At 46.5% G+C, this 12,186-nt stretch overlaps 4 non-coding genes and 2 pseudogenes across 4 annotated transcripts; all 6 read left to right on the forward strand.

Moving 5' to 3' along the window:
• The first annotated feature begins 210 nt into the window (after window positions 1–210).
• On the forward strand, window positions 211–401 carry LOC130320279 (U2 spliceosomal RNA). The gene has a single exon (XR_008866209.1). It is a non-coding gene; the product is annotated as a U2 spliceosomal RNA (small nuclear RNA).
• A 2,075-nt stretch (window positions 402–2,476) lies between these two features.
• LOC130320291 (U2 spliceosomal RNA) lies at window positions 2,477–2,667 on the forward strand. The gene has a single exon (XR_008866220.1). It is a non-coding gene; the product is annotated as a U2 spliceosomal RNA (small nuclear RNA).
• A 2,095-nt stretch (window positions 2,668–4,762) lies between these two features.
• On the forward strand, window positions 4,763–4,922 carry LOC130320300 (U2 spliceosomal RNA; annotated as a pseudogene).
• A 692-nt stretch (window positions 4,923–5,614) lies between these two features.
• Window positions 5,615–5,793, forward strand: LOC130320299 (U2 spliceosomal RNA; annotated as a pseudogene).
• A 2,087-nt stretch (window positions 5,794–7,880) lies between these two features.
• LOC130320301 (U2 spliceosomal RNA) lies at window positions 7,881–8,071 on the forward strand. Its single transcript, XR_008866227.1, has one exon. It is a non-coding gene; the product is annotated as a U2 spliceosomal RNA (small nuclear RNA).
• A 2,081-nt stretch (window positions 8,072–10,152) lies between these two features.
• Window positions 10,153–10,343, forward strand: LOC130320302 (U2 spliceosomal RNA). Its single transcript, XR_008866228.1, has one exon. It is a non-coding gene; the product is annotated as a U2 spliceosomal RNA (small nuclear RNA).
• Window positions 10,344–12,186: the final 1,843 nt, after the last annotated feature.

Raw genomic sequence — 12,186 nt, forward strand, 5'->3', positions numbered from 1 at the left:
TTGCATTTAAAAAGGCCCCGTGGGAGTGCAATGGGCCCCTGTCTTGCTGCTTAGCAATAATGGTATGGGTTTAGGTTCTGCTGTGTGTACTGGTGGTTGACTGCCCCCCAGCCCAGAGTGTGCATGGAAAATTGTCTGGCAGCCTCCCTGACAGCAAGCAGTGATAGTGCCCATGAAGGGGACCTTGTTGGGCCCGCCCCTTTCACGGTTATCGCTTCTCGGCCTTTTGGCTAAGATCAAGTGTAGTATCTGTTCTTATCAGTTTAATATCTGATACGTCCCCTATCTGGGGACCATATATTAAATGGATTTTTGAGAACGGGGGCCGATTTCGAAGCTTGCTTCCGTCGCCCTATGCATTGACCCGATATGGCAGTATCTTCGGGTACAGTGCACCACCCCCTTACAGGGTTAAAAAGAAAGATTCCTACTTTCATTGCTACCTGCTTGCTGGCTAGCCAGCTAGCCAGCCCTGTGGGCCTTGCTGCTGCTGCAGCCAAAAAACAAAAGGTGGTGCTGCTGCTGCTTCTGCTTCTGCTTGTGTCTGGCCCCTGTTGGAGCGTCCAGGCACAGGACTTCTGCTGCTGCTGACTAAATGGCCTCCTTAATTGGATCATTTGAGTAGCCAGCACACCTGTGCAGGTAGGGCATGACATGATAGGCAGCTGCCTTGATAGCGGGTGGGTGCTGAATGTTCCTAATTGACAAAATAAGATTAATGCTTATGAAGAAATATAAAATCTCATCCCTTCCCCAATATCGCGCCACACCCCTACCCCTTAATTCCCTGGTTGAACTTGATGGACATATGTCTTTTTTCGACCGTACTAACTATGTAACTATGTAACATAACATGGGGGGGGTCTCCTGGCTGTTCACACAGGTGTGTCATTGCTGTACATTGACCATGCATTGCTTCTGTGGTATTGCAAAGGCAAAGACAAATGCTTCCAGCCATCCATTGCACTAATGGATTGGTCATCAGCTGGCTGTCTATGTCCCGCATCAATATAGACCAAAGTACAGAGGGTTAGGCTATGCTATTGTGCACCTACCTGATGCATCAGAAGGTGCGAGGCCCTTGCTAAATTCTGTGCACAGACTTTGAGATCTATGCTTTAGACTGTATCTAAACCTGCTCCAACATGGACTGACATTCTGGCCTACTTTCAGCCGATGCGACTTGTCTGTCGCTGAACAGTCGCTTTTTATGTATTCAGCACCTATGTATAATGTTGTAAAAATGCTCTAGAAGCTAAAGTCGCAGAAATGTCACACATATTTGGCCTGCAACTTTCTGTGCGACAAATTCAGACAGGAAAAATCAGTATAAATCCTTAGAAAATTATCCCCCAGTGTCTCCATCTGCTGGCGGTATTGAATAAGCATTGCTGCACTGATGGGGTATGCATTAGACGAAAAAAAAGAAGAAAAAGAAGAATAATACGCCCAGAAAAGAGGCGAAAAGGAGAAAAACGTAAAAAAACGTGAAAAAAAAGTAAGAGGAAGAGAAGGGAAAAAAAGGTGGAAATGGGTTTAAAAGTGATTTCGGCGGAGAAAATATATATATATATATATATATATATATATATATATATATATATGCGCACACACACACATAGATATAAACGTATTCTCCGTTGAGATATTGCAGCCGCTGCTGTGTCCAGGCCCAGGAGCCTTAGCACTGTGCTGTGATGTCACTCAATACCACTGACATCACTAGGTGTAAACAACATCTCTCCTTTGCTGTGTATGTGACTATGGAGCTGTTTGGTGATGTCGTCTATTACGGCCTTCATAGAAGCAACAGGAGATTGTTGCATCCATCTTGAACCCTCAGAACTACAGTGCTATGATGTCACTCACTTCCACAGGCCTTGCAGAGTGTAAACAACAACAACCCAGCTTTGTTGTGTATGTAACCATAGGGATTTGTGATGTCACCTAGAACCTTCACAGCAGCGACAGCTTTATGAGGAGCATCAGCACTGCTCTGCCTGAGCAGAACCATCACCGCCATAGGTTGTCAAATAACCCGGATTTAACCCACACAGGTAAGTCCAATGGGGTGCAGGCATGTCCTCTATGCTTACAGCTTCCCGTGGGTGTTGGTTTGATACCGTTTGGGGACAGCCAAGGAGGCATCTGCAGGCAACAAAGGTAGGTGTGTGCTTGTGTGTGTGTTTCCTATGCAGATCCTAAGCCCAGTGTCACATGCAAGTAGGAGGAGTAAGAAGGGTTCCTGGCAAATCCGGGTTATGGATTGCATTTAAAAAGGCCCCGTGGGAGTGCAATGGGCCCCTGTCTTGCTGCTTAGCAATAATGGTATGGGTTTAGGTTCTGCTGTGTGTACTGGTGGTTGACTGCCCCCCAGCCCAGAGTGTGCATGGAAAATTGTCTGGCAGCCTCCCTGACAGCAAGCAGTGATAGTGCCCATGAAGGGGACCTTGTTGGGCCCGCCCCTTTCACGGTTATCGCTTCTCGGCCTTTTGGCTAAGATCAAGTGTAGTATCTGTTCTTATCAGTTTAATATCTGATACGTCCCCTATCTGGGGACCATATATTAAATGGATTTTTGAGAACGGGGGCCGATTTCGAAGCTTGCTTCCGTCGCCCTATGCATTGACCCGATATGGCAGTATCTTCGGGTACAGTGCACCACCCCCTTACAGGGTTAAAAAGAAAGATTCCTACTTTCATTGCTACCTGCTTGCTGGCTAGCCAGCTAGCCAGCCCTGTGGGCCTTGCTGCTGCTGCAGCCAAAAAACAAAAGGTGGTGCTGCTGCTGCTTCTGCTGCTTCTGCTTCTGCTTGTGTCTGGCCCCTGTTGGAGCGTCCAGGCACAGGACTTCTGCTGCTGCTGACTAAATGGCCTCCTTAATTGGATCATTTGAGTAGCCAGCACACCTGTGCAGGTAGGGCATGACATGATAGGCAGCTGCCTTGATAGCGGGTGGGTGCTGAATGTTCCTAATTGACAAAATAAGATTAATGCTTATGAAGAAATATAAAATCTCATCCCTTCCCCAATATCGCGCCACACCCCTACCCCTTAATTCCCTGGTTGAACTTGATGGACATATGTCTTTTTTCGACCGTACTAACTATGTAACTATGTAACATAACATGGGGGGGGGGGGGGGGGGTCTCCTGGCTGTTCACACAGGTGTGTCATTGCTGTACATTGACCATGCATTGCTTCTGTGGTATTGCAAAGGCAAAGACAAATGCTTCCAGCCATCCATTGCACTAATGGATTGGTCATCAGCTGGCTGTCTATGTCCCGCATCAATATAGACCAAAGTACAGAGGGTTAGGCTATGCTATTGTGCACCTACCTGATGCATCAGAAGGTGCGAGGCCCTTGCTAAATTCTGTGCACAGACTTTGAGATCTATGCTTTAGACTGTATCTAAACCTGCTCCAACATGGACTGACATTCTGGCCTACTTTCAGCCGATGCGACTTGTCTGTCGCTGAACAGTCGCTTTTTATGTATTCAGCACCTATGTATAATGTTGTAAAAATGCTCTAGAAGCTAAAGTCGCAGAAATGTCACACATATTTGGCCTGCAACTTTCTGTGCGACAAATTCAGACAGGAAAAATCAGTATAAATCCTTAGAAAATTATCCCCCAGTGTCTCCATCTGCTGGCGGTATTGAATAAGCATTGCTGCACTGATGGGGTATGCATTAGACGAAAAAAAAGAAGAAAAAGAAGAATAATACGCCCAGAAAAGAGGCGAAAAGGAGAAAAACGTAAAAAAACGTGAAAAAAAAGTAAGAGGAAGAGAAGGGAAAAAAAGGTGGAAATGGGTTTAAAAGTGATTTCGGCGGAGAAATATATATATATATATATATATATATATATATATATATATATATATGCGCACACACACACATAGATATAAACGTATTCTCCGTTGAGATATTGCAGCCGCTGCTGTGTCCAGGCCCAGGAGCCTTAGCACTGTGCTGTGATGTCACTCAATACCACTGACATCACTAGGTGTAAACAACATCTCTCCTTTGCTGTGTATGTGACTATGGAGCTGTTTGGTGATGTCGTCTATTACGGCCTTCATAGAAGCAACAGGAGATTGTTGCATCCATCTTGAACCCTCAGAACTACAGTGCTATGATGTCACTCACTTCCACAGGCCTTGCAGAGTGTAAACAACAACAACCCAGCTTTGTTGTGTATGTAACCATAGGGATTTGTGATGTCACCTAGAACCTTCACAGCAGCGACAGCTTTATGAGGAGCATCAGCACTGCTCTGCCTGAGCAGAACCATCACCGCCATAGGTTGTCAAATAACCCGGATTTAACCCACACAGGTAAGTCCAATGGGGTGCAGGCATGTCCTCTATGCTTACAGCTTCCCGTGGGTGTTGGTTTGATACCGTTTGGGGACAGCCAAGGAGGCATCTGCAGGCAACAAAGGTAGGTGTGTGCTTGTGTGTGTGTTTCCTATGCAGATCCTAAGCCCAGTGTCACATGCAAGTAGGAGGAGTAAGAAGGGTTCCTGGCAAATCCGGGTTATGGATTGCATTTAAAAAGGCCCCGTGGGAGTGCAATGGGCCCCTGTCTTGCTGCTTAGCAATAATGGTATGGGTTTAGGTTCTGCTGTGTGTACTGGTGGTTGACTGCCCCCCAGCCCAGAGTGTGCATGGAAAATTGTCTGGCAGCCTCCCTGACAGCAAGCAGTGATAGTGCCCATGAAGGGGACCTTGTTGGGCCCGCCCCTTTCACGGTTATCGCTTCTCGGCCTTTTGGCTAAGATCAAGTGTAGTATCTGTTCTTATCAGTTTTCATGCTGGTGGGGATGGGTGCTGCATGGAGGATGCAGGTGTACCAGGGCTTTCCGGGGCTGGTTCTGAGGAATCAGCTCGACGGCTGCCCCGATGTGACCTGTTCCCTCCGGGTCTCGCCATGAGGCTGAGAGGGTCTAGAGCCGAGGTACTTTTGTGCCTCGGGGAGTGGTGACCCCGAGGTGCCGAAACTCACTGGGAGAATAGGCTCACTGAGTTGAAGCACGGGCACCATAATCTCTTCACCTTGTGGCACTCACCTCTTGATTCCCGGCCTTCTGGCTAGGATCAGAGAAATTTTTATAGATCCGGCCGGATGTCCGGGCAGTATATCTGCACACATTCACTTATTTATTTATTTTTTGTCTCACTGTGTCACTTTTTGCGTGTTGTGTGTTCACAGGATTTGTCAGGATGCGGTAGCCCTTCTGGGTGTCCCTCCTGGCGGTCTAGGGGAGGTGTGTGTGGCCATTAGGTTCCGCACCTCCCTGCAAACACCCCGGGTACTCCTGCTTCGCAGGGTACCTACCGTAATCGGCTCTGCGGGCAGATACCTTGGCTAACGCCAAGGGGGATGCCGGGAGCATTTGTGGTCTCCTAGTAGCTTCGGCGAAAAGGGACATCGAACCTGGAACCTCGCAGGTACCTTTTGGTCCGGAGGCGAAGGGTAAGGTTTGTTGGGGGGCCTCTCTCCTATCGGAGAAGGGCTTGCGATAGACCGCATCCTTTGTGCACGTTTTTTTAGTGTAACACGTTTGCACTTTTTCTTGCACTTTAGGTGAATCGAAAGCACGTTCCTCGGCTTTAGATAAAAAAATAAAAATCTGTTCTTATCAGTTTAATATCTGATACGTCCCCTATCTGGGGACCATATATTAAATGGATTTTTGAGAACGGGGGCCGATTTCGAAGCTTGCTTCCGTCGCCCTATGCATTGACCCGATATGGCAGTATCTTCGGGTACAGTGCACCACCCCCTTACAGGGTTAAAAAGAAAGATTCCTACTTTCATTGCTACCTGCTTGCTGGCTAGCCAGCTAGCCAGCCCTGTGGGCCTTGCTGCTGCTGCAGCCAAAAAACAAAAGGTGGTGCTGCTGCTGCTTCTGCTGCTTCTGCTTCTGCTTGTGTCTGGCCCCTGTTGGAGCGTCCAGGCACAGGACTTCTGCTGCTGCTGACTAAATGGCCTCCTTAATTGGATCATTTGAGTAGCCAGCACACCTGTGCAGGTAGGGCATGACATGATAGGCAGCTGCCTTGATAGCGGGTGGGTGCTGAATGTTCCTAATTGACAAAATAAGATTAATGCTTATGAAGAAATATAAAATCTCATTCCTTCCCCAATATCGCGCCACACCCCTACCCCTTAATTCCCTGGTTGAACTTGATGGACATATGTCTTTTTTCGACCGTACTAACTATGTAACTATGTAACATAACATGGGGGGGGTCTCCTGGCTGTTCACACAGGTGTGTCATTGCTGTACATTGACCATGCATTGCTTCTGTGGTATTGCAAAGGCAAAGACAAATGCTTCCAGCCATCCATTGCACTAATGGATTGGTCATCAGCTGGCTGTCTATGTCCCGCATCAATATAGACCAAAGTACAGAGGGTTAGGCTATGCTATTGTGCACCTACCTGATGCATCAGAAGGTGCGAGGCCCTTGCTAAATTCTGTGCACAGACTTTGAGATCTATGCTTTAGACTGTATCTAAACCTGCTCCAACATGGACTGACATTCTGGCCTACTTTCAGCCGATGCGACTTGTCTGTCGCTGAACAGTCGCTTTTTATGTATTCAGCACCTATGTATAATGTTGTAAAAATGCTCTAGAAGCTAAAGTCGCAGAAATGTCACACATATTTGGCCTGCAACTTTCTGTGCGACAAATTCAGACAGGAAAAATCAGTATAAATCCTTAGAAAATTATCCCCCAGTGTCTCCATCTGCTGGCGGTATTGAATAAGCATTGCTGCACTGATGGGGTATGCATTAGACGAAAAAAAAGAAGAAAAAGAAGAATAATACGCCCAGAAAAGAGGCGAAAAGGAGAAAAACGTAAAAAAACTTGAAAAAAAAGTAAGAGGAAGAGAAGGGAAAAAAAGGTGGAAATGGGTTTAAAAGTGATTTCGGCGGAGAAATATATATATATATATATATATATATATATATATATATATATATATATGCGCACACACACACATAGATATAAACGTATTCTCCGTTGAGATATTGCAGCCGCTGCTGTGTCCAGGCCCAGGAGCCTTAGCACTGTGCTGTGATGTCACTCAATACCACTGACATCACTAGGTGTAAACAACATCTCTCCTTTGCTGTGTATGTGACTATGGAGCTGTTTGGTGATGTCGTCTATTACGGCCTTCATAGAAGCAACAGGAGATTGTTGCATCCATCTTGAACCCTCAGAACTACAGTGCTATGATGTCACTCACTTCCACAGGCCTTGCAGAGTGTAAACAACAACAACCCAGCTTTGTTGTGTATGTAACCATAGGGATTTGTGATGTCACCTAGAACCTTCACAGCAGCGACAGCTTTATGAGGAGCATCAGCACTGCTCTGCCTGAGCAGAACCATCACCGCCATAGGTTGTCAAATAACCCGGATTTAACCCACACAGGTAAGTCCAATGGGGTGCAGGCATGTCCTCTATGCTTACAGCTTCCCGTGGGTGTTGGTTTGATACCGTTTGGGGACAGCCAAGGAGGCATCTGCAGGCAACAAAGGTAGGTGTGTGCTTGTGTGTGTGTTTCCTATGCAGATCCTAAGCCCAGTGTCACATGCAAGTAGGAGGAGTAAGAAGGGTTCCTGGCAAATCCGGGTTATGGATTGCATTTAAAAAGGCCCCGTGGGAGTGCAATGGGCCCCTGTCTTGCTGCTTAGCAATAATGGTATGGGTTTAGGTTCTGCTGTGTGTACTGGTGGTTGACTGCCCCCCAGCCCAGAGTGTGCATGGAAAATTGTCTGGCAGCCTCCCTGACAGCAAGCAGTGATAGTGCCCATGAAGGGGACCTTGTTGGGCCCGCCCCTTTCACGGTTATCGCTTCTCGGCCTTTTGGCTAAGATCAAGTGTAGTATCTGTTCTTATCAGTTTAATATCTGATACGTCCCCTATCTGGGGACCATATATTAAATGGATTTTTGAGAACGGGGGCCGATTTCGAAGCTTGCTTCCGTCGCCCTATGCATTGACCCGATATGGCAGTATCTTCGGGTACAGTGCACCACCCCCTTACAGGGTTAAAAAGAAAGATTCCTACTTTCATTGCTACCTGCTTGCTGGCTAGCCAGCTAGCCAGCCCTGTGGGCCTTGCTGCTGCTGCAGCCAAAAAACAAAAGGTGGTGCTGCTGCTGCTTCTGCTGCTTCTGCTTCTGCTTGTGTCTGGCCCCTGTTGGAGCGTCCAGGCACAGGACTTCTGCTGCTGCTGACTAAATGGCCTCCTTAATTGGATCATTTGAGTAGCCAGCACACCTGTGCAGGTAGGGCATGACATGATAGGCAGCTGCCTTGATAGCGGGTGGGTGCTGAATGTTCCTAATTGACAAAATAAGATTAATGCTTATGAAGAAATATAAAATCTCATCCCTTCCCCAATATCGCGCCACACCCCTACCCCTTAATTCCCTGGTTGAACTTGATGGACATATGTCTTTTTTCGACCGTACTAACTATGTAACTATGTAACATAACATGGGGGGGGTCTCCTGGCTGTTCACACAGGTGTGTCATTGCTGTACATTGACCATGCATTGCTTCTGTGGTATTGCAAAGGCAAAGACAAATGCTTCCAGCCATCCATTGCACTAATGGATTGGTCATCAGCTGGCTGTCTATGTCCCGCATCAATATAGACCAAAGTACAGAGGGTTAGGCTATGCTATTGTGCACCTACCTGATGCATCAGAAGGTGCGAGGCCCTTGCTAAATTCTGTGCACAGACTTTGAGATCTATGCTTTAGACTGTATCTAAACCTGCTCCAACATGGACTGACATTCTGGCCTACTTTCAGCCGATGCGACTTGTCTGTCGCTGAACAGTCGCTTTTTATGTATTCAGCACCTATGTATAATGTTGTAAAAATGCTCTAGAAGCTAAAGTCGCAGAAATGTCACACATATTTGGCCTGCAACTTTCTGTGCGACAAATTCAGACAGGAAAAATCAGTATAAATCCTTAGAAAATTATCCCCCAGTGTCTCCATCTGCTGGCGGTATTGAATAAGCATTGCTGCACTGATGGGGTATGCATTAGACGAAAAAAAAGAAGAAAAAGAAGAATAATACGCCCAGAAAAGAGGCGAAAAGGAGAAAAACGTAAAAAAACGTGAAAAAAAAGTAAGAGGAAGAGAAGGGAAAAAAAGGTGGAAATGGGTTTAAAAGTGATTTCGGCGGAGAAATATATATATATATATATATATATATATATATATATATATATGCGCACACACACACATAGATATAAACGTATTCTCCGTTGAGATATTGCAGCCGCTGCTGTGTCCAGGCCCAGGAGCCTTAGCACTGTGCTGTGATGTCACTCAATACCACTGACATCACTAGGTGTAAACAACATCTCTCCTTTGCTGTGAATGTGACTATGGAGCTGTTTGGTGATGTCGTCTATTACGGCCTTCATAGAAGCAACAGGAGATTGTTGCATCCATCTTGAACCCTCAGAACTACAGTGCTATGATGTCACTCACTTCCACAGGCCTTGCAGAGTGTAAACAACAACAACCCAGCTTTGTTGTGTATGTAACCATAGGGATTTGTGATGTCACCTAGAACCTTCACAGCAGCGACAGCTTTATGAGGAGCATCAGCACTGCTCTGCCTGAGCAGAACCATCACCGCCATAGGTTGTCAAATAACCCGGATTTAACCCACACAGGTAAGTCCAATGGGGTGCAGGCATGTCCTCTATGCTTACAGCTTCCCGTGGGTGTTGGTTTGATACCGTTTGGGGACAGCCAAGGAGGCATCTGCAGGCAACAAAGGTAGGTGTGTGCTTGTGTGTGTGTTTCCTATGCAGATCCTAAGCCCAGTGTCACATGCAAGTAGGAGGAGTAAGAAGGGTTCCTGGCAAATCCGGGTTATGGATTGCATTTAAAAAGGCCCCGTGGGAGTGCAATGGGCCCCTGTCTTGCTGCTTAGCAATAATGGTATGGGTTTAGGTTCTGCTGTGTGTACTGGTGGTTGACTGCCCCCCAGCCCAGAGTGTGCATGGAAAATTGTCTGGCAGCCTCCCTGACAGCAAGCAGTGATAGTGCCCATGAAGGGGACCTTGTTGGGCCCGCCCCTTTCACGGTTATCGCTTCTCGGCCTTTTGGCTAAGATCAAGTGTAGTATCTGTTCTTATCAGTTTAATATCTGATACGTCCCCTATCTGGGGACCATATATTAAATGGATTTTTGAGAACGGGGGCCGATTTCGAAGCTTGCTTCCGTCGCCCTATGCATTGACCCGATATGGCAGTATCTTCGGGTACAGTGCACCACCCCCTTACAGGGTTAAAAAGAAAGATTCCTACTTTCATTGCTACCTGCTTGCTGGCTAGCCAGCTAGCCAGCCCTGTGGGCCTTGCTGCTGCTGCAGCCAAAAAACAAAAGGTGGTGCTGCTGCTGCTTCTGCTGCTTCTGCTTCTGCTTGTGTCTGGCCCCTGTTGGAGCGTCCAGGCACAGGACTTCTGCTGCTGCTGACTAAATGGCCTCCTTAATTGGATCATTTGAGTAGCCAGCACACCTGTGCAGGTAGGGCATGACATGATAGGCAGCTGCCTTGATAGCGGGTGGGTGCTGAATGTTCCTAATTGACAAAATAAGATTAATGCTTATGAAGAAATATAAAATCTCATCCCTTCCCCAATATCGCGCCACACCCCTACCCCTTAATTCCCTGGTTGAACTTGATGGACATATGTCTTTTTTCGACCGTACTAACTATGTAACTATGTAACATAACATGGGGGGGGGTCTCCTGGCTGTTCACACAGGTGTGTCATTGCTGTACATTGACCATGCATTGCTTCTGTGGTATTGCAAAGGCAAAGACAAATGCTTCCAGCCATCCATTGCACTAATGGATTGGTCATCAGCTGGCTGTCTATGTCCCGCATCAATATAGACCAAAGTACAGAGGGTTAGGCTATGCTATTGTGCACCTACCTGATGCATCAGAAGGTGCGAGGCCCTTGCTAAATTCTGTGCACAGACTTTGAGATCTATGCTTTAGACTGTATCTAAACCTGCTCCAACATGGACTGACATTCTGGCCTACTTTCAGCCGATGCGACTTGTCTGTCGCTGAACAGTCGCTTTTTATGTATTCAGCACCTATGTATAATGTTGTAAAAATGCTCTAGAAGCTAAAGTCGCAGAAATGTCACACATATTTGGCCTGCAACTTTCTGTGCGACAAATTCAGACAGGAAAAATCAGTATAAATCCTTAGAAAATTATCCCCCAGTGTCTCCATCTGCTGGCGGTATTGAATAAGCATTGCTGCACCGATGGGGTATGCATTAGACGAAAAAAAAGAAGAAAAAGAAGAATAATACGCCCAGAAAAGAGGCGAAAAGGAGAAAAACGTAAAAAAACGTGAAAAAAAAGTAAGAGGAAGAGAAGGGAAAAAAAGGTGGAAATGGGTTTAAAAGTGATTTCGGCGGAGAAATATATATATATATATATATATATATATATATATATATATATATATATGCGCACACACACACATAGATATAAACGTATTCTCCGTTGAGATATTGCAGCCGCTGCTGTGTCCAGGCCCAGGAGCCTTAGCACTGTGCTGTGATGTCACTCAATACCACTGACATCACTAGGTGTAAACAACATCTCTCCTTTGCTGTGTATGTGACTATGGAGCTGTTTGGTGATGTCGTCTATTACGGCCTTCATAGAAGCAACAGGAGATTGTTGCATCCATCTTGAACCCTCAGAACTACAGTGCTATGATGTCACTCACTTCCACAGGCCTTGCAGAGTGTAAACAACAACAACCCAGCTTTGTTGTGTATGTAACCATAGGGATTTGTGATGTCACCTAGAACCTTCACAGCAGCGACAGCTTTATGAGGAGCATCAGCACTGCTCTGCCTGAGCAGAACCATCACCGCCATAGGTTGTCAAATAACCCGGATTTAACCCACACAGGTAAGTCCAATGGGGTGCAGGCATGTCCTCTATGCTTACAGCTTCCCGTGGGTGTTGGTTTGATACCGTTTGGGGACAGCCAAGGAGGCATCTGCAGGCAACAAAGGTAGGTGTGTGCTTGTGTGTGTGTTTCCTATGCAGATCCTAAGCCCAGTGTCACATGCAAGTAGGAGG

This window comes from Hyla sarda, unplaced genomic scaffold (genome assembly GCF_029499605.1).
Source record: "Hyla sarda isolate aHylSar1 unplaced genomic scaffold, aHylSar1.hap1 scaffold_2192, whole genome shotgun sequence".
NCBI classification, from domain to species: Eukaryota; Metazoa; Chordata; class Amphibia; order Anura; family Hylidae; genus Hyla; species Hyla sarda.